The sequence below is a fragment of the Hyla sarda genome, unplaced genomic scaffold (assembly GCF_029499605.1).
Source record: "Hyla sarda isolate aHylSar1 unplaced genomic scaffold, aHylSar1.hap1 scaffold_266, whole genome shotgun sequence".
Classification (NCBI taxonomy): domain Eukaryota; kingdom Metazoa; phylum Chordata; class Amphibia; order Anura; family Hylidae; genus Hyla; species Hyla sarda.
The window spans coordinates 354813-380503 of NW_026609353.1; the positions used below are offsets into that span (position 1 = coordinate 354813).

The window sequence follows — 25691 nt, forward strand, 5'->3', positions numbered from 1 at the left end:
CTATCAAGGCAGCTGCCTATCATGTCATGCCCTACCTGCACAGGTGTGCTGGCTACTCAAATGATCCAATTAAGGAGGCCATTTAGTCAGCAGCAGCAGAAGTCCTGTGCCTGGACGCTCCAACAGCGGCCAGACACAAGCAGAAGCAGCAGAAGCAGCAGCAGCAGCAGCAGCAGCAAGGCCCACAGGGCTGGCTAGCTGGCTAGCCAGCAAGCAGGTAGCAATGAAAGTAGGAATCTTTCTTTTTAACCCTGTAAGGGGGTGGTGCACTGTACCCGAAGATACTGCCATATCGGGTCAATGCATAGGGCGACGGAAGCAAGCTTCGAAATCGGCCCCCGTTCTCAAAAATCCATTTAATATATGGTCCCCAGATAGGGGACGTATCAGATATTAAACTGATAAGAACAGATACTACACTTGATCTTAGCCAAAAGGCCGAGAAGCGATAACCGTGAAAGGGGCGGGCCCAACAAGGTCCCCTTCATGGGCACTATCACTGCTTGCTGTCAGGGAGGCTGCCAGACAATTTTCCATGCACACTCTGGGCTGGGGGGCAGTCAACCACCAGTACACACAGCAGAACCTAAACCCATACCATTATTGCTAAGCAGCAAGACAGGGGCCCATTGCACTCCCACGGGGCCTTTTTAAATGCAATCCATAACCCGGATTTGCCAGGAACCCTTCTTACTCCTCCTACTTGCATGTGACACTGGGCTTAGGATCTGCATAGGAAACACACACACAAGCACACACCTACCTTTGTTGCCTGCAGATGCCTCCTTGGCTGTCCCCAAACGGTATCAAACCAACACCCACGGGAAGCTGTAAGCATAGAGGACATGCCTGCACCCCATTGGACTTACCTGTGTGGGTTAAATCCGGGTTATTTGACAACCTATGGCGGTGATGGTTCTGCTCAGGCAGAGCAGTGCTGATGCTCCTCATAAAGCTGTCGCTGCTGTGAAGGTTCTAGGTGACATCACAATCCCTATGGTTACATACACAACAAAGCTGGGTTGTTGTTGTTTACACTCTGCAAGGCCTGTGGAAGTGAGTGACATCATAGCACTGTAGTTCTGAGGGTTCTAGATGGATGCAACAATCTCCTGTTGCTTCTATGAAGGCCATAATAGACGACATCACCAAACAGCTCCATAGTCACATACACAGCAAAGGAGAGATGTTGTTTACACCTAGTGATGTCAGTGGTATTGAGTGACATCACAGCACAGTGCTAAGGCTCCTGGGCCTGGACACAGCAGCGGCTGCAATATCTCAACGGAGAATACGTTTATATATATGTGTGTGTGTGCGCGTATATATATATATATATATATATATATATATATATATATATATTTCTCCGCCGAAATCACTTTTAAACCCATTTCCACCTTTTTTTCCCTTCTCTTCCTCTTACTTTTTTTTCACGTTTTTTTACGTTTTTCTCCTTTTCGCCTCTTTTCTGGGCGTATTATTCTTCTTTTTCTTCTTTTTTTTCGTCTAATGCATACCCCATCAGTGCAGCAATGCTTATTCAATACCGCCAGCAGATGGAGACACTGGGGGATAATTTTCTAAGGATTTATACTGATTTTTCCTGTCTGAATTTGTCGCACAGAAAGTTGCAGGCCAAATATGTGTGACATTTCTGCGACTTTAGCTTCTAGAGCATTTTTACAACATTATACATAGGTGCTGAATACATAAAAAGCGACTGTTCAGCGACAGACAAGTCGCATCGGCTGAAAGTAGGCCAGAATGTCAGTCCATGTTGGAGCAGGTTTAGATACAGTCTAAAGCATAGATCTCAAAGTCTGTGCACAGAATTTAGCAAGGGCCTCGCACCTTCTGATGCATCAGGTAGGTGCACTATAGCATAGCCTAACCCTCTGTACTTTGGTCTATATTGATGCGGGACATAGACAGCCAGCTGATGACCAATCCATTAGTGCAATGGATGGCTGGAAGCATTTGTCTTTGCCTTTGCAATACCACAGAAGCAATGCATGGTCAATGTACAGCAATGACACACCTGTGTGAACAGCCAGGAGACCCCCCCATGTTATGTTACATAGTTACATAGTTAGTACGGTCGAAAAAAGACATATGTCCATCAAGTTCAACCAGGGAATTAAGGGGTAGGGGTGTGGCGCGATATTGGGGAAGGGATGAGATTTTATATTTCTTCATAAGCATTAATCTTATTTTGTCAATTAGGAACATTCAGCACCCACCCGCTATCAAGGCAGCTGCCTATCATGTCATGCCCTACCTGCACAGGTGTGCTGGCTACTCAAATGATCCAATTAAGGAGGCCATTTAGTCAGCAGCAGCAGAAGTCCTGTGCCTGGACGCTCCAACAGCGGCCAGACACAAGCAGAAGCAGCAGAAGCAGCAGCAGCACCACCTTTTGTTTTTTGGCTGCAGCAGCAGCAGCAGCAGCAGCAGCAAGGCCCACAGGGCTGGCTAGCTGGCTAGCCAGCAAGCAGGTAGCAATGAAAGTAGGAATCTTTCTTTTTAACCCTGTAAGGGGGTGGTGCACTGTACCCGAAGATACTGCCATATCGGGTCAATGCATAGGGCGACGGAAGCAAGCTTCGAAATCGGCCCCCGTTCTCAAAAATCCATTTAATATATGGTCCCCAGATAGGGGACGTATCAGATATTAAACTGATAAGAACAGATACTACACTTGATCTTAGCCAAAAGGCCGAGAAGCGATAACCGTGAAAGGGGCGGGCCCAACAAGGTCCCCTTCATGGGCACTATCACTGCTTGCTGTCAGGGAGGCTGCCAGACAATTTTCCATGCACACTCTGGGCTGGGGGGCAGTCAACCACCAGTACACACAGCAGAACCTAAACCCATACCATTATTGCTAAGCAGCAAGACAGGGGCCCATTGCACTCCCACGGGGCCTTTTTAAATGCAATCCATAACCCGGATTTGCCAGGAACCCTTCTTACTCCTCCTACTTGCATGTGACACTGGGCTTAGGATCTGCATAGGAAACACACACACAAGCACACACCTACCTTTGTTGCCTGCAGATGCCTCCTTGGCTGTCCCCAAACGGTATCAAACCAACACCCACGGGAAGCTGTAAGCATAGAGGACATGCCTGCACCCCATTGGACTTACCTGTGTGGGTTAAATCCGGGTTATTTGACAACCTATGGCGGTGATGGTTCTGCTCAGGCAGAGCAGTGCTGATGCTCCTCATAAAGCTGTCGCTGCTGTGAAGGTTCTAGGTGACATCACAATCCCTATGGTTACATACACAACAAAGCTGGGTTGTTGTTGTTTACACTCTGCAAGGCCTGTGGAAGTGAGTGACATCATAGCACTGTAGTTCTGAGGGTTCTAGATGGATGCAACAATCTCCTGTTGCTTCTATGAAGGCCATAATAGACGACATCACCAAACAGCTCCATAGTCACATACACAGCAAAGGAGAGATGTTGTTTACACCTAGTGATGTCAGTGGTATTGAGTGACATCACAGCACAGTGCTAAGGCTCCTGGGCCTGGACACAGCAGCGGCTGCAATATCTCAACGGAGAATACGTTTATATATATGTGTGTGTGTGCGCGTATATATATATATATATATATATATATATATATATATATATATATATTTCTCCGCCGAAATCACTTTTAAACCCATTTCCACCTTTTTTTCCCTTCTCTTCCTCTTACTTTTTTTTCACGTTTTTTTACGTTTTTCTCCTTTTCGCCTCTTTTCTGGGCGTATTATTCTTCTTTTTCTTCTTTTTTTTCGTCTAATGCATACCCCATCAGTGCAGCAATGCTTATTCAATACCGCCAGCAGATGGAGACACTGGGGGATAATTTTCTAAGGATTTATACTGATTTTTCCTGTCTGAATTTGTCGCACAGAAAGTTGCAGGCCAAATATGTGTGACATTTCTGCGACTTTAGCTTCTAGAGCATTTTTACAACATTATACATAGGTGCTGAATACATAAAAAGCGACTGTTCAGCGACAGACAAGTCGCATCGGCTGAAAGTAGGCCAGAATGTCAGTCCATGTTGGAGCAGGTTTAGATACAGTCTAAAGCATAGATCTCAAAGTCTGTGCACAGAATTTAGCAAGGGCCTCGCACCTTCTGATGCATCAGGTAGGTGCACTATAGCATAGCCTAACCCTCTGTACTTTGGTCTATATTGATGCGGGACATAGACAGCCAGCTGATGACCAATCCATTAGTGCAATGGATGGCTGGAAGCATTTGTCTTTGCCTTTGCAATACCACAGAAGCAATGCATGGTCAATGTACAGCAATGACACACCTGTGTGAACAGCCAGGAGACCCCCCCATGTTATGTTACATAGTTACATAGTTAGTACGGTCGAAAAAAGACATATGTCCATCAAGTTCAACCAGGGAATTAAGGGGTAGGGGTGTGGCGCGATATTGGGGAAGGGATGAGATTTTATATTTCTTCATAAGCATTAATCTTATTTTGTCAATTAGGAACATTCAGCACCCACCCGCTATCAAGGCAGCTGCCTATCATGTCATGCCCTACCTGCACAGGTGTGCTGGCTACTCAAATGATCCAATTAAGGAGGCCATTTAGTCAGCAGCAGCAGAAGTCCTGTGCCTGGACGCTCCAACAGCGGCCAGACACAAGCAGAAGCAGCAGAAGCAGCAGCAGCACCACCTTTTGTTTTTTGGCTGCAGCAGCAGCAGCAGCAGCAGCAAGGCCCACAGGGCTGGCTAGCTGGCTAGCCAGCAAGCAGGTAGCAATGAAAGTAGGAATCTTTCTTTTTAACCCTGTAAGGGGGTGGTGCACTGTACCCGAAGATACTGCCATATCGGGTCAATGCATAGGGCGACGGAAGCAAGCTTCGAAATCGGCCCCCGTTCTCAAAAATCCATTTAATATATGGTCCCCAGATAGGGGACGTATCAGATATTAAACTGATAAGAACAGATACTACACTTGATCTTAGCCAAAAGGCCGAGAAGCGATAACCGTGAAAGGGGCGGGCCCAAAAAGGTCCCCTTCATGGGCACTATCACTGCTTGCTGTCAGGGAGGCTGCCAGACAATTTTCCATGCACACTCTGGGCTGGGGGGCAGTCAACCACCAGTACACACAGCAGAACCTAAACCCATACCATTATTGCTAAGCAGCAAGACAGGGGCCCATTGCACTCCCACGGGGCCTTTTTAAATGCAATCCATAACCCGGATTTGCCAGGAACCCTTCTTACTCCTCCTACTTGCATGTGACACTGGGCTTAGGATCTGCATAGGAAACACACACACAAGCACACACCTACCTTTGTTGCCTGCAGATGCCTCCTTGGCTGTCCCCAAACGGTATCAAACCAACACCCACGGGAAGCTGTAAGCATAGAGGACATGCCTGCACCCCATTGGACTTACCTGTGTGGGTTAAATCCGGGTTATTTGACAACCTATGGCGGTGATGGTTCTGCTCAGGCAGAGCAGTGCTGATGCTCCTCATAAAGCTGTCGCTGCTGTGAAGGTTCTAGGTGACATCACAATCCCTATGGTTACATACACAACAAAGCTGGGTTGTTGTTGTTTACACTCTGCAAGGCCTGTGGAAGTGAGTGACATCATAGCACTGTAGTTCTGAGGGTTCTAGATGGATGCAACAATCTCCTGTTGCTTCTATGAAGGCCATAATAGACGACATCACCAAACAGCTCCATAGTCACATACACAGCAAAGGAGAGATGTTGTTTACACCTAGTGATGTCAGTGGTATTGAGTGACATCACAGCACAGTGCTAAGGCTCCTGGGCCTGGACACAGCAGCGGCTGCAATATCTCAACGGAGAATACGTTTATATATATGTGTGTGTGTGCGCGTATATATATATATATATATATATATATATATATATATATTTCTCCGCCGAAATCACTTTTAAACCCATTTCCACCTTTTTTTCCCTTCTCTTCCTCTTACTTTTTTTTCACGTTTTTTTACGTTTTTCTCCTTTTCGCCTCTTTTCTGGGCGTATTATTCTTCTTTTTCTTCTTTTTTTTCGTCTAATGCATACCCCATCAGTGCAGCAATGCTTATTCAATACCGCCAGCAGATGGAGACACTGGGGGATAATTTTCTAAGGATTTATACTGATTTTTCCTGTCTGAATTTGTCGCACAGAAAGTTGCAGGCCAAATATGTGTGACATTTCTGCGACTTTAGCTTCTAGAGCATTTTTACAACATTATACATAGGTGCTGAATACATAAAAAGCGACTGTTCAGCGACAGACAAGTCGCATCGGCTGAAAGTAGGCCAGAATGTCAGTCCATGTTGGAGCAGGTTTAGATACAGTCTAAAGCATAGATCTCAAAGTCTGTGCACAGAATTTAGCAAGGGCCTCGCACCTTCTGATGCATCAGGTAGGTGCACTATAGCATAGCCTAACCCTCTGTACTTTGGTCTATATTGATGCGGGACATAGACAGCCAGCTGATGACCAATCCATTAGTGCAATGGATGGCTGGAAGCATTTGTCTTTGCCTTTGCAATACCACAGAAGCAATGCATGGTCAATGTACAGCAATGACACACCTGTGTGAACAGCCAGGAGACCCCCCCATGTTATGTTACATAGTTACATAGTTAGTACGGTCGAAAAAAGACATATGTCCATCAAGTTCAACCAGGGAATTAAGGGGTAGGGGTGTGGCGCGATATTGGGGAAGGGATGAGATTTTATATTTCTTCATAAGCATTAATCTTATTTTGTCAATTAGGAACATTCAGCACCCACCCGCTATCAAGGCAGCTGCCTATCATGTCATGCCCTACCTGCACAGGTGTGCTGGCTACTCAAATGATCCAATTAAGGAGGCCATTTAGTCAGCAGCAGCAGAAGTCCTGTGCCTGGACGCTCCAACAGCGGCCAGACACAAGCAGAAGCAGCAGAAGCAGCAGCAGCACCACCTTTTGTTTTTTGGCTGCAGCAGCAGCAGCAGCAGCAGCAAGGCCCACAGGGCTGGCTAGCTGGCTAGCCAGCAAGCAGGTAGCAATGAAAGTAGGAATCTTTCTTTTTAACCCTGTAAGGGGGTGGTGCACTGTACCCGAAGATACTGCCATATCGGGTCAATGCATAGGGCGACGGAAGCAAGCTTCGAAATCGGCCCCCGTTCTCAAAAATCCATTTAATATATGGTCCCCAGATAGGGGACGTATCAGATATTAAACTGATAAGAACAGATACTACACTTGATCTTAGCCAAAAGGCCGAGAAGCGATAACCGTGAAAGGGGCGGGCCCAACAAGGTCCCCTTCATGGGCACTATCACTGCTTGCTGTCAGGGAGGCTGCCAGACAATTTTCCATGCACACTCTGGGCTGGGGGGCAGTCAACCACCAGTACACACAGCAGAACCTAAACCCATACCATTATTGCTAAGCAGCAAGACAGGGGCCCATTGCACTCCCACGGGGCCTTTTTAAATGCAATCCATAACCCGGATTTGCCAGGAACCCTTCTTACTCCTCCTACTTGCATGTGACACTGGGCTTAGGATCTGCATAGGAAACACACACACAAGCACACACCTACCTTTGTTGCCTGCAGATGCCTCCTTGGCTGTCCCCAAACGGTATCAAACCAACACCCACGGGAAGCTGTAAGCATAGAGGACATGCCTGCACCCCATTGGACTTACCTGTGTGGGTTAAATCCGGGTTATTTGACAACCTATGGCGGTGATGGTTCTGCTCAGGCAGAGCAGTGCTGATGCTCCTCATAAAGCTGTCGCTGCTGTGAAGGTTCTAGGTGACATCACAATCCCTATGGTTACATACACAACAAAGCTGGGTTGTTGTTGTTTACACTCTGCAAGGCCTGTGGAAGTGAGTGACATCATAGCACTGTAGTTCTGAGGGTTCTAGATGGATGCAACAATCTCCTGTTGCTTCTATGAAGGCCATAATAGACGACATCACCAAACAGCTCCATAGTCACATACACAGCAAAGGAGAGATGTTGTTTACACCTAGTGATGTCAGTGGTATTGAGTGACATCACAGCACAGTGCTAAGGCTCCTGGGCCTGGACACAGCAGCGGCTGCAATATCTCAACGGAGAATACGTTTATATATATGTGTGTGTGTGCGCGTATATATATATATATATATATATATATATATATATATATATATTTCTCCGCCGAAATCACTTTTAAACCCATTTCCACCTTTTTTTCCCTTCTCTTCCTCTTACTTTTTTTTCACGTTTTTTTACGTTTTTCTCCTTTTCGCCTCTTTTCTGGGCGTATTATTCTTCTTTTTCTTCTTTTTTTTCGTCTAATGCATACCCCATCAGTGCAGCAATGCTTATTCAATACCGCCAGCAGATGGAGACACTGGGGGATAATTTTCTAAGGATTTATACTGATTTTTCCTGTCTGAATTTGTCGCACAGAAAGTTGCAGGCCAAATATGTGTGACATTTCTGCGACTTTAGCTTCTAGAGCATTTTTACAACATTATACATAGGTGCTGAATACATAAAAAGCGACTGTTCAGCGACAGACAAGTCGCATCGGCTGAAAGTAGGCCAGAATGTCAGTCCATGTTGGAGCAGGTTTAGATACAGTCTAAAGCATAGATCTCAAAGTCTGTGCACAGAATTTAGCAAGGGCCTCGCACCTTCTGATGCATCAGGTAGGTGCACTATAGCATAGCCTAACCCTCTGTACTTTGGTCTATATTGATGCGGGACATAGACAGCCAGCTGATGACCAATCCATTAGTGCAATGGATGGCTGGAAGCATTTGTCTTTGCCTTTGCAATACCACAGAAGCAATGCATGGTCAATGTACAGCAATGACACACCTGTGTGAACAGCCAGGAGACCCCCCCATGTTATGTTACATAGTTACATAGTTAGTACGGTCGAAAAAAGACATATGTCCATCAAGTTCAACCAGGGAATTAAGGGGTAGGGGTGTGGCGCGATATTGGGGAAGGGATGAGATTTTATATTTCTTCATAAGCATTAATCTTATTTTGTCAATTAGGAACATTCAGCACCCACCCGCTATCAAGGCAGCTGCCTATCATGTCATGCCCTACCTGCACAGGTGTGCTGGCTACTCAAATGATCCAATTAAGGAGGCCATTTAGTCAGCAGCAGCAGAAGTCCTGTGCCTGGACGCTCCAACAGCGGCCAGACACAAGCAGAAGCAGCAGAAGCAGCAGCAGCACCACCTTTTGTTTTTTGGCTGCAGCAGCAGCAGCAGCAGCAGCAAGGCCCACAGGGCTGGCTAGCTGGCTAGCCAGCAAGCAGGTAGCAATGAAAGTAGGAATCTTTCTTTTTAACCCTGTAAGGGGGTGGTGCACTGTACCCGAAGATACTGCCATATCGGGTCAATGCATAGGGCGACGGAAGCAAGCTTCGAAATCGGCCCCCGTTCTCAAAAATCCATTTAATATATGGTCCCCAGATAGGGGACGTATCAGATATTAAACTGATAAGAACAGATACTACACTTGATCTTAGCCAAAAGGCCGAGAAGCGATAACCGTGAAAGGGGCGGGCCCAACAAGGTCCCCTTCATGGGCACTATCACTGCTTGCTGTCAGGGAGGCTGCCAGACAATTTTCCATGCACACTCTGGGCTGGGGGGCAGTCAACCACCAGTACACACAGCAGAACCTAAACCCATACCATTATTGCTAAGCAGCAAGACAGGGGCCCATTGCACTCCCACGGGGCCTTTTTAAATGCAATCCATAACCCGGATTTGCCAGGAACCCTTCTTACTCCTCCTACTTGCATGTGACACTGGGCTTAGGATCTGCATAGGAAACACACACACAAGCACACACCTACCTTTGTTGCCTGCAGATGCCTCCTTGGCTGTCCCCAAACGGTATCAAACCAACACCCACGGGAAGCTGTAAGCATAGAGGACATGCCTGCACCCCATTGGACTTACCTGTGTGGGTTAAATCCGGGTTATTTGACAACCTATGGCGGTGATGGTTCTGCTCAGGCAGAGCAGTGCTGATGCTCCTCATAAAGCTGTCGCTGCTGTGAAGGTTCTAGGTGACATCACAATCCCTATGGTTACATACACAACAAAGCTGGGTTGTTGTTGTTTACACTCTGCAAGGCCTGTGGAAGTGAGTGACATCATAGCACTGTAGTTCTGAGGGTTCTAGATGGATGCAACAATCTCCTGTTGCTTCTATGAAGGCCATAATAGACGACATCACCAAACAGCTCCATAGTCACATACACAGCAAAGGAGAGATGTTGTTTACACCTAGTGATGTCAGTGGTATTGAGTGACATCACAGCACAGTGCTAAGGCTCCTGGGCCTGGACACAGCAGCGGCTGCAATATCTCAACGGAGAATACGTTTATATATATGTGTGTGTGTGCGCGTATATATATATATATATATATATATATATATATATATTTCTCCGCCGAAATCACTTTTAAACCCATTTCCACCTTTTTTTCCCTTCTCTTCCTCTTACTTTTTTTTCACGTTTTTTTACGTTTTTCTCCTTTTCGCCTCTTTTCTGGGCGTATTATTCTTCTTTTTCTTCTTTTTTTTCGTCTAATGCATACCCCATCAGTGCAGCAATGCTTATTCAATACCGCCAGCAGATGGAGACACTGGGGGATAATTTTCTAAGGATTTATACTGATTTTTCCTGTCTGAATTTGTCGCACAGAAAGTTGCAGGCCAAATATGTGTGACATTTCTGCGACTTTAGCTTCTAGAGCATTTTCACAACATTATACATAGGTGCTGAATACATAAAAAGCGACTGTTCAGCGACAGACAAGTCGCATCGGCTGAAAGTAGGCCAGAATGTCAGTCCATGTTGGAGCAGGTTTAGATACAGTCTAAAGCATAGATCTCAAAGTCTGTGCACAGAATTTAGCAAGGGCCTCGCACCTTCTGATGCATCAGGTAGGTGCACTATAGCATAGCCTAACCCTCTGTACTTTGGTCTATATTGATGCGGGACATAGACAGCCAGCTGATGACCAATCCATTAGTGCAATGGATGGCTGGAAGCATTTGTCTTTGCCTTTGCAATACCACAGAAGCAATGCATGGTCAATGTACAGCAATGACACACCTGTGTGAACAGCCAGGAGACCCCCCCATGTTATGTTACATAGTTACATAGTTAGTACGGTCGAAAAAAGACATATGTCCATCAAGTTCAACCAGGGAATTAAGGGGTAGGGGTGTGGCGCGATATTGGGGAAGGGATGAGATTTTATATTTCTTCATAAGCATTAATCTTATTTTGTCAATTAGGAACATTCAGCACCCACCCGCTATCAAGGCAGCTGCCTATCATGTCATGCCCTACCTGCACAGGTGTGCTGGCTACTCAAATGATCCAATTAAGGAGGCCATTTAGTCAGCAGCAGCAGAAGTCCTGTGCCTGGACGCTCCAACAGCGGCCAGACACAAGCAGAAGCAGCAGAAGCAGCAGCAGCACCACCTTTTGTTTTTTGGCTGCAGCAGCAGCAGCAGCAGCAGCAGCAAGGCCCACAGGGCTGGCTAGCTGGCTAGCCAGCAAGCAGGTAGCAATGAAAGTAGGAATCTTTCTTTTTAACCCTGTAAGGGGGTGGTGCACTGTACCCGAAGATACTGCCATATCGGGTCAATGCATAGGGCGACGGAAGCAAGCTTCGAAATCGGCCCCCGTTCTCAAAAATCCATTTAATATATGGTCCCCAGATAGGGGACGTATCAGATATTAAACTGATAAGAACAGATACTACACTTGATCTTAGCCAAAAGGCCGAGAAGCGATAACCGTGAAAGGGGCGGGCCCAACAAGGTCCCCTTCATGGGCACTATCACTGCTTGCTGTCAGGGAGGCTGCCAGACAATTTTCCATGCACACTCTGGGCTGGGGGGCAGTCAACCACCAGTACACACAGCAGAACCTAAACCCATACCATTATTGCTAAGCAGCAAGACAGGGGCCCATTGCACTCCCACGGGGCCTTTTTAAATGCAATCCATAACCCGAATTTGCCAGGAACCCTTCTTACTCCTCCTACTTGCATGTGACACTGGGCTTAGGATCTGCATAGGAAACACACACACAAGCACACACCTACCTTTGTTGCCTGCAGATGCCTCCTTGGCTGTCCCCAAACGGTATCAAACCAACACCCACGGGAAGCTGTAAGCATAGAGGACATGCCTGCACCCCATTGGACTTACCTGTGTGGGTTAAATCCGGGTTATTTGACAACCTATGGCGGTGATGGTTCTGCTCAGGCAGAGCAGTGCTGATGCTCCTCATAAAGCTGTCGCTGCTGTGAAGGTTCTAGGTGACATCACAATCCCTATGGTTACATACACAACAAAGCTGGGTTGTTGTTGTTTACACTCTGCAAGGCCTGTGGAAGTGAGTGACATCATAGCACTGTAGTTCTGAGGGTTCTAGATGGATGCAACAATCTCCTGTTGCTTCTATGAAGGCCATAATAGACGACATCACCAAACAGCTCCATAGTCACATACACAGCAAAGGAGAGATGTTGTTTACACCTAGTGATGTCAGTGGTATTGAGTGACATCACAGCACAGTGCTAAGGCTCCTGGGCCTGGACACAGCAGCGGCTGCAATATCTCAACGGAGAATACGTTTATATATATGTGTGTGTGTGCGCGTATATATATATATATATATATATATATATATATATATATATTTCTCCGCCGAAATCACTTTTAAACCCATTTCCACCTTTTTTTCCCTTCTCTTCCTCTTACTTTTTTTTCACGTTTTTTTACGTTTTTCTCCTTTTCGCCTCTTTTCTGGGCGTATTATTCTTCTTTTTCTTCTTTTTTTTCGTCTAATACATACCCCATCAGTGCAGCAATGCTTATTCAATACCGCCAGCAGATGGAGACACTGGGGGATAATTTTCTAAGGATTTATACTGATTTTTCCTGTCTGAATTTGTCGCACAGAAAGTTGCAGGCCAAATATGTGTGACATTTCTGCGACTTTAGCTTCTAGAGCATTTTTACAACATTATACATAGGTGCTGAATACATAAAAAGCGACTGTTCAGCGACAGACAAGTCGCATCGGCTGAAAGTAGGCCAGAATGTCAGTCCATGTTGGAGCAGGTTTAGATACAGTCTAAAGCATAGATCTCAAAGTCTGTGCACAGAATTTAGCAAGGGCCTCGCACCTTCTGATGCATCAGGTAGGTGCACTATAGCATAGCCTAACCCTCTGTACTTTGGTCTATATTGATGCGGGACATAGACAGCCAGCTGATGACCAATCCATTAGTGCAATGGATGGCTGGAAGCATTTGTCTTTGCCTTTGCAATACCACAGAAGCAATGCATGGTCAATGTACAGCAATGACACACCTGTGTGAACAGCCAGGAGACCCCCCCATGTTATGTTACATAGTTACATAGTTAGTACGGTCGAAAAAAGACATATGTCCATCAAGTTCAACCAGGGAATTAAGGGGTAGGGGTGTGGCGCGATATTGGGGAAGGGATGAGATTTTATATTTCTTCATAAGCATTAATCTTATTTTGTCAATTAGGAACATTCAGCACCCACCCGCTATCAAGGCAGCTGCCTATCATGTCATGCCCTACCTGCACAGGTGTGCTGGCTACTCAAATGATCCAATTAAGGAGGCCATTTAGTCAGCAGCAGCAGAAGTCCTGTGCCTGGACGCTCCAACAGCGGCCAGACACAAGCAGAAGCAGCAGAAGCAGCAGCAGCACCACCTTTTGTTTTTTGGCTGCAGCAGCAGCAGCAGCAGCAGCAAGGCCCACAGGGCTGGCTAGCTGGCTAGCCAGCAAGCAGGTAGCAATGAAAGTAGGAATCTTTCTTTTTAACCCTGTAAGGGGGTGGTGCACTGTACCCGAAGATACTGCCATATCGGGTCAATGCATAGGGCGACGGAAGCAAGCTTCGAAATCGGCCCCCGTTCTCAAAAATCCATTTAATATATGGTCCCCAGATAGGGGACGTATCAGATATTAAACTGATAAGAACAGATACTACACTTGATCTTAGCCAAAAGGCCGAGAAGCGATAACCGTGAAAGGGGCGGGCCCAACAAGGTCCCCTTCATGGGCACTATCACTGCTTGCTGTCAGGGAGGCTGCCAGACAATTTTCCATGCACACTCTGGGCTGGGGGGCAGTCAACCACCAGTACACACAGCAGAACCTAAACCCATACCATTATTGCTAAGCAGCAAGACAGGGGCCCATTGCACTCCCACGGGGCCTTTTTAAATGCAATCCATAACCCGGATTTGCCAGGAACCCTTCTTACTCCTCCTACTTGCATGTGACACTGGGCTTAGGATCTGCATAGGAAACACACACACAAGCACACACCTACCTTTGTTGCCTGCAGATGCCTCCTTGGCTGTCCCCAAACGGTATCAAACCAACACCCACGGGAAGCTGTAAGCATAGAGGACATGCCTGCACCCCATTGGACTTACCTGTGTGGGTTAAATCCGGGTTATTTGACAACCTATGGCGGTGATGGTTCTGCTCAGGCAGAGCAGTGCTGATGCTCCTCATAAAGCTGTCGCTGCTGTGAAGGTTCTAGGTGACATCACAATCCCTATGGTTACATACACAACAAAGCTGGGTTGTTGTTGTTTACACTCTGCAAGGCCTGTGGAAGTGAGTGACATCATAGCACTGTAGTTCTGAGGGTTCTAGATGGATGCAACAATCTCCTGTTGCTTCTATGAAGGCCATAATAGACGACATCACCAAACAGCTCCATAGTCACATACACAGCAAAGGAGAGATGTTGTTTACACCTAGTGATGTCAGTGGTATTGAGTGACATCACAGCACAGTGCTAAGGCTCCTGGGCCTGGACACAGCAGCGGCTGCAATATCTCAACGGAGAATACGTTTATATATATGTGTGTGTGTGCGCGTATATATATATATATATATATATATATATATATATTTTTTTCTCCGCCGAAATCACTTTTAAACCCATTTCCACCTTTTTTTCCCTTCTCTTCCTCTTACTTTTTTTTCACGTTTTTTTACGTTTTTCTCCTTTTCGCCTCTTTTCTGGGCGTATTATTCTTCTTTTTCTTCTTTTTTTTCGTCTAATGCATACCCCATCAGTGCAGCAATGCTTATTCAATACCGCCAGCAGATGGAGACACTGGGGGATAATTTTCTAAGGATTTATACTGATTTTTCCTGTCTGAATTTGTCGCACAGAAAGTTGCAGGCCAAATATGTGTGACATTTCTGCGACTTTAGCTTCTAGAGCATTTTTACAACATTATACATAGGTGCTGAATACATAAAAAGCGACTGTTCAGCGACAGACAAGTCGCATCGGCTGAAAGTAGGCCAGAATGTCAGTCCATGTTGGAGCAGGTTTAGATACAGTCTAAAGCATAGATCTCAAAGTCTGTGCACAGAATTTAGCAAGGGCCTCGCACCTTCTGATGCATCAGGTAGGTGCACTATAGCATAGCCTAACCCTCTGTACTTTGGTCTATATTGATGCGGGACATAGACAGCCAGCTGATGACCAATCCATTAGTGCAATGGATGGCTGGAAGCATTTGTCTTTGCCTTTGCAATACCACAGAAGCAATGCATGGTCAATGTACAGCAATGACACACCTGTGTGAACAGCCAGGAGACCCCCCCATGTTATGTTACATAGTTACATAGTTAGTACGGTCGAAAAAAGACATATGTCCATCAAGTTCAACCAGGGAATTAAGGGGTAGGGGTGTGGCGCGATATTGGGGAAGGGATGAGATTTTATATTTCTTCATAAGCATTAATCTTATTTTGTCAATTAGGAACATTCAGCACCCACCCGCTATCAAGGCAGCTGCCTATCATGTCATGCCCTACCTGCACAGGTGTGCTGGCTACTCAAATGATCCAATTAAGGAGGCCATTTAGTCAGCAGCAGCAGAAGTCCTGTGCCTGGACGCTCCAACAGCGGCCAGACACAAGCAGAAGCAGCAGAAGCAGCAGCAGCACCACCTTTTGTTTTTTGGCTGCAGCAGCAGCAGCAGCAGCAGCAAGGCCCACAGGGCTGGCTAGCTGGCTAGCCAGCAAGCAGGTAGCAATGAAAGTAGGAATCTTTCTTTTTAACCCTGTAAGGGGGTGGTGCACTGTACCCGAAGATACTGCCATATCGGGTCAATGCATAGGGCGACGGAAGCAAGCTTCGAAATCGGCCCCCGTTCTCAAAAATCCATTTAATATATGGTCCCCAGATAGGGGACGTATCAGATATTAAACTGATAAGAACAGATACTACACTTGATCTTAGCCAAAAGGCCGAGAAGCGATAACCGTGAAAGGGGCGGGCCCAACAAGGTCCCCTTCATGGGCACTATCACTGCTTGCTGTCAGGGAGGCTGCCAGACAATTTTCCATGCACACTCTGGGCTGGGGGGCAGTCAACCACCAGTACACACAGCAGAACCTAAACCCATACCATTATTGCTAAGCAGCAAGACAGGGGCCCATTGCACTCCCACGGGGCCTTTTTAAATGCAATCCATAACCCGGATTTGCCAGGAACCCTTCTTACTCCTCCTACTTGCATGTGACACTGGGCTTAGGATCTGCATAGGAAACACACACACAAGCACACACCTACCTTTGTTGCCTGCAGATGCCTCCTTGGCTGTCCCCAAACGGTATCAAACCAACACCCACGGGAAGCTGTAAGCATAGAGGACATGCCTGCACCCCATTGGACTTACCTGTGTGGGTTAAATCCGGGTTATTTGACAACCTATGGCGGTGATGGTTCTGCTCAGGCAGAGCAGTGCTGATGCTCCTCATAAAGCTGTCGCTGCTGTGAAGGTTCTAGGTGACATCACAATCCCTATGGTTACATACACAACAAAGCTGGGTTGTTGTTGTTTACACTCTGCAAGGCCTGTGGAAGTGAGTGACATCATAGCACTGTAGTTCTGAGGGTTCTAGATGGATGCAACAATCTCCTGTTGCTTCTATGAAGGCCATAATAGACGACATCACCAAACAGCTCCATAGTCACATACACAGCAAAGGAGAGATGTTGTTTACACCTAGTGATGTCAGTGGTATTGAGTGACATCACAGCACAGTGCTAAGGCTCCTGGGCCTGGACACAGCAGCGGCTGCAATATCTCAACGGAGAATACGTTTATATATATGTGTGTGTGTGCGCGTATATATATATATATATATATATATATATATTTTTTTCTCCGCCGAAATCACTTTTAAACCCATTTCCACCTTTTTTTCCCTTCTCTTCCTCTTACTTTTTTTTCACGTTTTTTTACGTTTTTCTCCTTTTCGCCTCTTTTCTGGGCGTATTATTCTTCTTTTTCTTCTTTTTTTTCGTCTAATGCATACCCCATCAGTGCAGCAATGCTTATTCAATACCGCCAGCAGATGGAGACACTGGGGGATAATTTTCTAAGGATTTATACTGATTTTTCCTGTCTGAATTTGTCGCACAGAAAGTTGCAGGCCAAATATGTGTGACATTTCTGCGACTTTAGCTTCTAGAGCATTTTTACAACATTATACATAGGTGCTGAATACATAAAAAGCGACTGTTCAGCGACAGACAAGTCGCATCGGCTGAAAGTAGGCCAGAATGTCAGTCCATGTTGGAGCAGGTTTAGATACAGTCTAAAGCATAGATCTCAAAGTCTGTGCACAGAATTTAGCAAGGGCCTCGCACCTTCTGATGCATCAGGTAGGTGCACAATAGCATAGCCTAACCCTCTGTACTTTGGTCTATATTGATGCGGGACATAGACAGCCAGCTGATGACCAATCCATTAGTGCAATGGATGGCTGGAAGCATTTGTCTTTGCCTTTGCAATACCACAGAAGCAATGCATGGTCAATGTACAGCAATGACACACCTGTGTGAACAGCCAGGAGACCCCCCCATGTTATGTTACATAGTTACATAGTTAGTACGGTCGAAAAAAGACATATGTCCATCAAGTTCAACCAGGGAATTAAGGGGTAGGGGTGTGGCGCGATATTGGGGAAGGGATGAGATTTTATATTTCTTCATAAGCATTAATCTTATTTTGTCAATTAGGAACATTCAGCACCCACCCGCTATCAAGGCAGCTGCCTATCATGTCATGCCCTACCTGCACAGGTGTGCTGGCTACTCAAATGATCCAATTAAGGAGGCCATTTAGTCAGCAGCAGCAGAAGTCCTGTGCCTGGACGCTCCAACAGCGGCCAGACACAAGCAGAAGCAGCAGAAGCAGCAGCAGCACCACCTTTTGTTTTTTGGCTGCAGCAGCAGCAGCAGCAGCAGCAAGGCCCACAGGGCTGGCTAGCTGGCTAGCCAGCAAGCAGGTAGCAATGAAAGTAGGAATCTTTCTTTTTAACCCTGTAAGGGGGTGGTGCACTGTACCCGAAGATACTGCCATATCGGGTCAATGCATAGGGCGACGGAAGCAAGCTTCGAAATCGGCCCCCGTTCTCAAAAATCCATTTAATATATGGTCCCCAGATAGGGGACGTATCAGATATTAAACTGATAAGAACAGATACTACACTTGATCTTAGCCAAAAGGCCGAGAAGCGATAACCGTGAAAGGGGCGGGCCCAACAAGGTCCCCTTCATGGGCACTATCACTGCTTGCTGTCAGGGAGGCTGCCAGACAATTTTCCATGCACACTCTGGGCTGGGGGGCAGTCAACCACCAGTACACACAGCAGAACCTAAACCCATACCATTATTGCTAAGCAGCAAGACAGGGGCCCATTGCACTCCCACGGGGCCTTTTTAAATGCAATCCATAACCCGGATTTGCCAGGAACCCTTCTTACTCCTCCTACTTGCATGTGACACTGGGCTTAGGATCTGCATAGGAAACACACACACAAGCACACACCTACCTTTGTTGCCTGCAGATGCCTCCTTGGCTGTCCCCAAACGGTATCAAACCAACACCCACGGGAAGCTGTAAGCATAGAGGACATGCCTGCACCCCATTGGACTTACCTGTGTGGGTTAAATCCGGGTTATTTGACAACCTATGGCGGTGATGGTTCTGCTCAGGCAGAGCAGTGCTGATGCTCCTCATAAAGCTGTCGCTGCTGTGAAGGTTCTAGGTGACATCACAATCCCTATGGTTACATACACAACAAAGCTGGGTTGTTGTTGTTTACACTCTGCAAGGCCTGTGGAAGTGAGTGACATCATAGCACTGTAGTTCTGAGGGTTCTAGATGGATGCAACAATCTCCTGTTGCTTCTATGAAGGCCATAATAGACGACATCACCAAACAGCTCCATAGTCACATACACAGCAAAGGAGAGATGTTGTTTACACCTAGTGATGTCAGTGGTATTGAGTGACATCACAGCACAGTGCTAAGGCTCCTGGGCCTGGACACAGCAGCGGCTGCAATATCTCAACGGAGAATACGTTTATATATATGTGTGTGTGCGCGTATATATATATATATATATATATATATATATATATATATATATATATTTCTCCGCCGAAATCACTTTTAAACCCATTTCCACCTTTTTTTCCCTTCTCTTCCTCTTACTTTTTTTTCACGTTTTTTTACGTTTTTCTCCTTTTCGCCTCTTTTCTGGGCGTATTATTCTTCTTTTTCTTCTTTTTTTTCGTCTAATGCATACCCCATCAGTGCAGCAATGCTTATTCAATACCGCCAGCAGATGGAGACACTGGGGGATAATTTTCTAAGGATTTATACTGATTTTTCCTGTCTGAATTTGTCGCACAGAAAGTTGCAGGCCAAATATGTGTGACATTTCTGCGACTTTAGCTTCTAGAGCATTTTTACAACATTATACATAGGTGCTGAATACATAAAAAGCGACTGTTCAGCGACAGACAAGTCGCATCGGCTGAAAGTAGGCCAGAATGTCAGTCCATGTTGGAGCAGGTTTAGATACAGTCTAAAGCATAGATCTCAAAGTCTGTGCACAGAATTTAGCAAGGGCCTCGCACCTTCTGATGCATCAGGTAGGTGCACTATAGCATAGCCTAACCCTCTGTACTTTGGTCTATATTGATGCGGGACATAGACAGCCAGCTGATGACCAATCCATTAGTGCAATGGATGGCTGGAAGCATTTGTCTTTGCCTTTGCAATACCACAGAAGCAATGCATGGTCAATGTACAGCAATGACACACCTGTGTGAACAGCCAGGAGACCCCCCCATGTTATGTTACATAGTTACATAGTTAGTACGGTCGAAAAAAGACATATGTCCATCAAGTTCAACCAGGGAATTAAGGGGTAGGGGTGTGGCGCGATATTGGGGAAGGGATGAGATTTTATATTTCTTCATAAGCATTAATCTTATTTTGTCAATTAGGAACATTCAGCACCCACCCGCTATCAAGGCAGCTGCCTATCATGTCATGCCCTACCTGCACAGGTGTGCTGGCTACTCAAATGATCCAATTAAGGAGGCCATTTAGTCAGCAGCAGCAGAAGTCCTGTGCCTGGACGCTCCAACAGCGGCCAGACACAAGCAGAAGCAGCAGAAGCAGCAGCAGCACCACCTTTTGTTTTTTGGCTGCAGCAGCAGCAGCAGCAGCAGCAAGGCCCACAGGGCTGGCTAGCTGGCTAGCCAGCAAGCAGGTAGCAATGAAAGTAGGAATCTTTCTTTTTAACCCTGTAAGGGGGTGGTGCACTGTACCCGAAGATACTGCCATATCGGGTCAATGCATAGGGCGACGGAAGCAAGCTTCGAAATCGGCCCCCGTTCTCAAAAATCCATTTAATATATGGTCCCCAGATAGGGGACGTATCAGATATTAAACTGATAAGAACAGATACTACACTTGATCTTAGCCAAAAGGCCGAGAAGCGATAACCGTGAAAGGGGCGGGCCCAACAAGGTCCCCTTCATGGGCACTATCACTGCTTGCTGTCAGGGAGGCTGCCAGACAATTTTCCATGCACACTCTGGGCTGGGGGGCAGTCAACCACCAGTACACACAGCAGAACCTAAACCCATACCATTATTGCTAAGCAGCAAGACAGGGGCCCATTGCACTCCCACGGGGCCTTTTTAAATGCAATCCATAACCCGGATTTGCCAGGAACCCTTCTTACTCCTCCTACTTGCATGTGACACTGGGCTTAGGATCTGCATAGGAAACACACACACAAGCACACACCTACCTTTGTTGCCTGCAGATGCCTCCTTGGCTGTCCCCAAACGGTATCAAACCAACACCCACGGGAAGCTGTAAGCATAGAGGACATGCCTGCACCCCATTGGACTTACCTGTGTGGGTTAAATCCGGGTTATTTGACAACCTATGGCGGTGATGGTTCTGCTCAGGCAGAGCAGTGCTGATGCTCCTCATAAAGCTGTCGCTGCTGTGAAGGTTCTAGGTGACATCACAATCCCTATGGTTACATACACAACAAAGCTGGGTTGTTGTTGTTTACACTCTGCAAGGCCTGTGGAAGTGAGTGACATCATAGCACTGTAGTTCTGAGGGTTCTAGATGGATGCAACAATCTCCTGTTGCTTCTATGAAGGCCATAATAGACGACATCACCAAACAGCTCCATAGTCACATACACAGCAAAGGAGAGATGTTGTTTACACCTAGTGATGTCAGTGGTATTGAGTGACATCACAGCACAGTGCTAAGGCTCCTGGGCCTGGACACAGCAGCGGCTGCAATATCTCAACGGAGAATACGTTTATATATATGTGTGTGTGTGCGCGTATATATATATATATATATATATATATATATATATTTTTTTCTCCGCCGAAATCACTTTTAAACCCATTTCCACCTTTTTTTCCCTTCTCTTCCTCTTACTTTTTTTTCACGTTTTTTTACGTTTTTCTCCTTTTCGCCTCTTTTCTGGGCGTATTATTCTTCTTTTTCTTCTTTTTTTTCGTCTAATGCATACCCCATCAGTGCAGCAATGCTTATTCAATACCGCCAGCAGATGGAGACACTGGGGGATAATTTTCTAAGGATTTATACTGATTTTTCCTGTCTGAATTTGTCGCACAGAAAGTTGCAGGCCAAATATGTGTGACATTTCTGCGACTTTAGCTTCTAGAGCATTTTTACAACATTATACATAGGTGCTGAATACATAAAAAGCGACTGTTCAGCGACAGACAAGTCGCATCGGCTGAAAGTAGGCCAGAATGTCAGTCCATGTTGGAGCAGGTTTAGATACAGTCTAAAGCATAGATCTCAAAGTCTGTGCACAGAATTTAGCAAGGGCCTCGCACCTTCTGATGCATCAGGTAGGTGCACAATAGCATAGCCTAACCCTCTGTACTTTGGTCTATATTGATGCGGGACATAGACAGCCAGCTGATGACCAATCCATTAGTGCAATGGATGGCTGGAAGCATTTGTCTTTGCCTTTGCAATACCACAGAAGCAATGCATGGTCAATGTACAGCAATGACACACCTGTGTGAACAGCCAGGAGACCCCCCCATGTTATGTTACATAGTTACATAGTTAGTACGGTCGAAAAAAGACATATGTCCATCAAGTTCAACCAGGGAATTAAGGGGTAGGGGTGTGGCGCGATATTGGGGAAGGGATGAGATTTTATATTTCTTCATAAGCATTAATCTTATTTTGTCAATTAGGAACATTCAGCACCCACCCGCTATCAAGGCAGCTGCCTATCATGTCATGCCCTACCTGCACAGGTGTGCTGGCTACTCAAATGATCCAATTAAGGAGGCCATTTAGTCAGCAGCAGCAGAAGTCCTGTGCCTGGACGCTCCAACAGCGGCCAGACACAAGCAGAAGCAGCAGAAGCAGCAGCAGCACCACCTTTTGTTTTTTGGCTGCAGCAGCAGCAGCAGCAGCAGCAAGGCCCACAGGGCTGGCTAGCTGGCTAGCCAGCAAGCAGGTAGCAATGAAAGTAGGAATCTTTCTTTTTAACCCTGTAAGGGGGTGGTGCACTGTACCCGAAGATACTGCCATATCGGGTCAATGCATAGGGCGACGGAAGCAAGCTTCGAAATCGGCCCCCGTTCTCAAAAATCCATTTAATATATGGTCCCCAGATAGGGGACGTATCAGATATTAAACTGATAAGAACAGATACTACACTTGATCTTAGCCAAAAGGCCGAGAAGCGATAACCGTGAAAGGGGCGGGCCCAACAAGGTCCCCTTCATGGGCACTATCACTGCTTGCTGTCAGGGAGGCTGCCAGACAATTTTCCATGCACACTCTGGGCTGGGGGGCAGTCAACCACCAGTACACACAGCAGAACCTAAACCCATACCATTATTGCTAAGCAGCAAGACAGGGGCCCATTGCACTCCCACGGGGCCTTTTTAAATGCAATCCATAACCCGGATTTGCCAGGAACCCTTCTTACTCCTCCTACTTGCATGTGACACTGGGCTTAGGATCTGCATAGGAAACACACACACAAGCACACACCTACCTTTGTTGCCTGCAGATGCCTCCTTGGCTGTCCCCAAACGGTATCAAACCAACACCCACGGGAAGCTGTAAGCATAGAGGACATGCCTGCACCCCATTGGACTTACCTGTGTGGGTTAAATCCGGGTTATTTGACAACCTATGGCGGTGATGGTTCTGCTCAGGCAGAGCAGTGCTGATGCTCCTCATAAAGCTGTCGCTGCTGTGAAGGTTCTAGGTGACATCACAATCCCTATGGTTACATACACAACAAAGCTGGGTTGTTGTTGTTTACACTCTGCAAGGCCTGTGGAAGTGAGTGACATCATAGCACTGTAGTTCTGAGGGTTCTAGATGGATGCAACAATCTCCTGTTGCTTCTATGAAGGCCATAATAGACGACATCACCAAACAGCTCCATAGTCACATACACAGCAAAGGAGAGATGTTGTTTACACCTAGTGATGTCAGTGGTATTGAGTGACATCACAGCACAGTGCTAAGGCTCCTGGGCCTGGACACAGCAGCGGCTGCAATATCTCAACGGAGAATACGTTTATATATATGTGTGTGTGCGCGTATATATATATATATATATATATATATATATATATATATATATTTCTCCGCCGAAATCACTTTTAAACCCATTTCCACCTTTTTTTCCCTTCTCTTCCTCTTACTTTTTTTTCACGTTTTTTTACGTTTTTCTCCTTTTCGCCTCTTTTCTGGGCGTATTATTCTTCTTTTTCTTCTTTTTTTTCGTCTAATGCATACCCCATCAGTGCAGCAATGCTTATTCAATACCGCCAGCAGATGGAGACACTGGGGGATAATTTTCTAAGGATTTATACTGATTTTTCCTGTCTGAATTTGTCGCACAGAAAGTTGCAGGCCAAATATGTGTGACATTTCTGCGACTTTAGCTTCTAGAGCATTTTTACAACATTATACATAGGTGCTGAATACATAAAAAGCGACTGTTCAGCGACAGACAAGTCGCATCGGCTGAAAGTAGGCCAGAATGTCAGTCCATGTTGGAGCAGGTTTAGATACAGTCTAAAGCATAGATCTCAAAGTCTGTGCACAGAATTTAGCAAGGGCCTCGCACCTTCTGATGCATCAGGTAGGTGCACTATAGCATAGCCTAACCCTCTGTACTTTGGTCTATATTGATGCGGGACATAGACAGCCAGCTGATGACCAATCCATTAGTGCAATGGATGGCTGGAAGCATTTGTCTTTGCCTTTGCAATACCACAGAAGCAATGCATGGTCAATGTACAGCAATGACACACCTGTGTGAACAGCCAGGAGACCCCCCCATGTTATGTTACATAGTTACATAGTTAGTACGGTCGAAAAAAGACATATGTCCATCAAGTTCAACCAGGGAATTAAGGGGTAGGGGTGTGGCGCGATATTGGGGAAGGGATGAGATTTTATATTTCTTCATAAGCATTAATCTTATTTTGTCAATTAGGAACATTCAGCACCCACCCGCTATCAAGGCAGCTGCCTATCATGTCATGCCCTACCTGCACAGGTGTGCTGGCTACTCAAATGATCCAATTAAGGAGGCCATTTAGTCAGCAGCAGCAGAAGTCCTGTGCCTGGACGCTCCAACAGCGGCCAGACACAAGCAGAAGCAGCAGAAGCAGCAGCAGCACCACCTTTTGTTTTTTGGCTGCAGCAGCAGCAGCAGCAGCAGCAAGGCCCACAGGGCTGGCTAGCTGGCTAGCCAGCAAGCAGGTAGCAATGAAAGTAGGAATCTTTCTTTTTAACCCTGTAAGGGGGTGGTGCACTGTACCCGAAGATACTGCCATATCGGGTCAATGCATAGGGCGACGGAAGCAAGCTTCGAAATCGGCCCCCGTTCTCAAAAATCCATTTAATATATGGTCCCCAGATAGGGGACGTATCAGATATTAAACTGATAAGAACAGATACTACACTTGATCTTAGCCAAAAGGCCGAGAAGCGATAACCGTGAAAGGGGCGGGCCCAACAAGGTCCCCTTCATGGGCACTATCACTGCTTGCTGTCAGGGAGGCTGCCAGACAATTTTCCATGCACACTCTGGGCTGGGGGGCAGTCAACCACCAGTACACACAGCAGAACCTAAACCCATACCATTATTGCTAAGCAGCAAGACAGGGGCCCATTGCACTCCCACGGGGCCTTTT

The 25691-nt window shown here is 46.2% G+C and overlaps 12 non-coding genes across 12 annotated transcripts; all 12 read right to left on the reverse strand.

The window, feature by feature from the left end:
- Nucleotides 1-259: 259 nt before the first annotated feature.
- Nucleotides 260-450, reverse strand: LOC130324743 (U2 spliceosomal RNA). Its single transcript, XR_008869694.1, has one exon. It is a non-coding gene; the product is annotated as a U2 spliceosomal RNA (small nuclear RNA).
- A 2090-nt stretch (nucleotides 451-2540) lies between these two features.
- Nucleotides 2541-2731, reverse strand: LOC130324744 (U2 spliceosomal RNA). The gene has a single exon (XR_008869695.1). It is a non-coding gene; the product is annotated as a U2 spliceosomal RNA (small nuclear RNA).
- Nucleotides 2732-4822: 2091 nt separating this feature from the next.
- LOC130324745 (U2 spliceosomal RNA) lies at nucleotides 4823-5013 on the reverse strand. The gene has a single exon (XR_008869696.1). It is a non-coding gene; the product is annotated as a U2 spliceosomal RNA (small nuclear RNA).
- Nucleotides 5014-7096: 2083 nt separating this feature from the next.
- Nucleotides 7097-7287, reverse strand: LOC130324746 (U2 spliceosomal RNA). The gene has a single exon (XR_008869697.1). It is a non-coding gene; the product is annotated as a U2 spliceosomal RNA (small nuclear RNA).
- Nucleotides 7288-9374: 2087 nt separating this feature from the next.
- LOC130324747 (U2 spliceosomal RNA) lies at nucleotides 9375-9565 on the reverse strand. The gene has a single exon (XR_008869698.1). It is a non-coding gene; the product is annotated as a U2 spliceosomal RNA (small nuclear RNA).
- A 2084-nt stretch (nucleotides 9566-11649) lies between these two features.
- On the reverse strand, nucleotides 11650-11840 carry LOC130324749 (U2 spliceosomal RNA). Its single transcript, XR_008869699.1, has one exon. It is a non-coding gene; the product is annotated as a U2 spliceosomal RNA (small nuclear RNA).
- A 2085-nt stretch (nucleotides 11841-13925) lies between these two features.
- On the reverse strand, nucleotides 13926-14116 carry LOC130324750 (U2 spliceosomal RNA). Its single transcript, XR_008869700.1, has one exon. It is a non-coding gene; the product is annotated as a U2 spliceosomal RNA (small nuclear RNA).
- A 2083-nt stretch (nucleotides 14117-16199) lies between these two features.
- Nucleotides 16200-16390, reverse strand: LOC130324751 (U2 spliceosomal RNA). Its single transcript, XR_008869701.1, has one exon. It is a non-coding gene; the product is annotated as a U2 spliceosomal RNA (small nuclear RNA).
- Nucleotides 16391-18469: 2079 nt separating this feature from the next.
- Nucleotides 18470-18660, reverse strand: LOC130324753 (U2 spliceosomal RNA). The gene has a single exon (XR_008869703.1). It is a non-coding gene; the product is annotated as a U2 spliceosomal RNA (small nuclear RNA).
- A 2089-nt stretch (nucleotides 18661-20749) lies between these two features.
- LOC130324754 (U2 spliceosomal RNA) lies at nucleotides 20750-20940 on the reverse strand. The gene has a single exon (XR_008869704.1). It is a non-coding gene; the product is annotated as a U2 spliceosomal RNA (small nuclear RNA).
- Nucleotides 20941-23023: 2083 nt separating this feature from the next.
- LOC130324755 (U2 spliceosomal RNA) lies at nucleotides 23024-23214 on the reverse strand. The gene has a single exon (XR_008869705.1). It is a non-coding gene; the product is annotated as a U2 spliceosomal RNA (small nuclear RNA).
- Nucleotides 23215-25299: 2085 nt separating this feature from the next.
- LOC130324756 (U2 spliceosomal RNA) lies at nucleotides 25300-25490 on the reverse strand. The gene has a single exon (XR_008869706.1). It is a non-coding gene; the product is annotated as a U2 spliceosomal RNA (small nuclear RNA).
- Nucleotides 25491-25691: the final 201 nt, after the last annotated feature.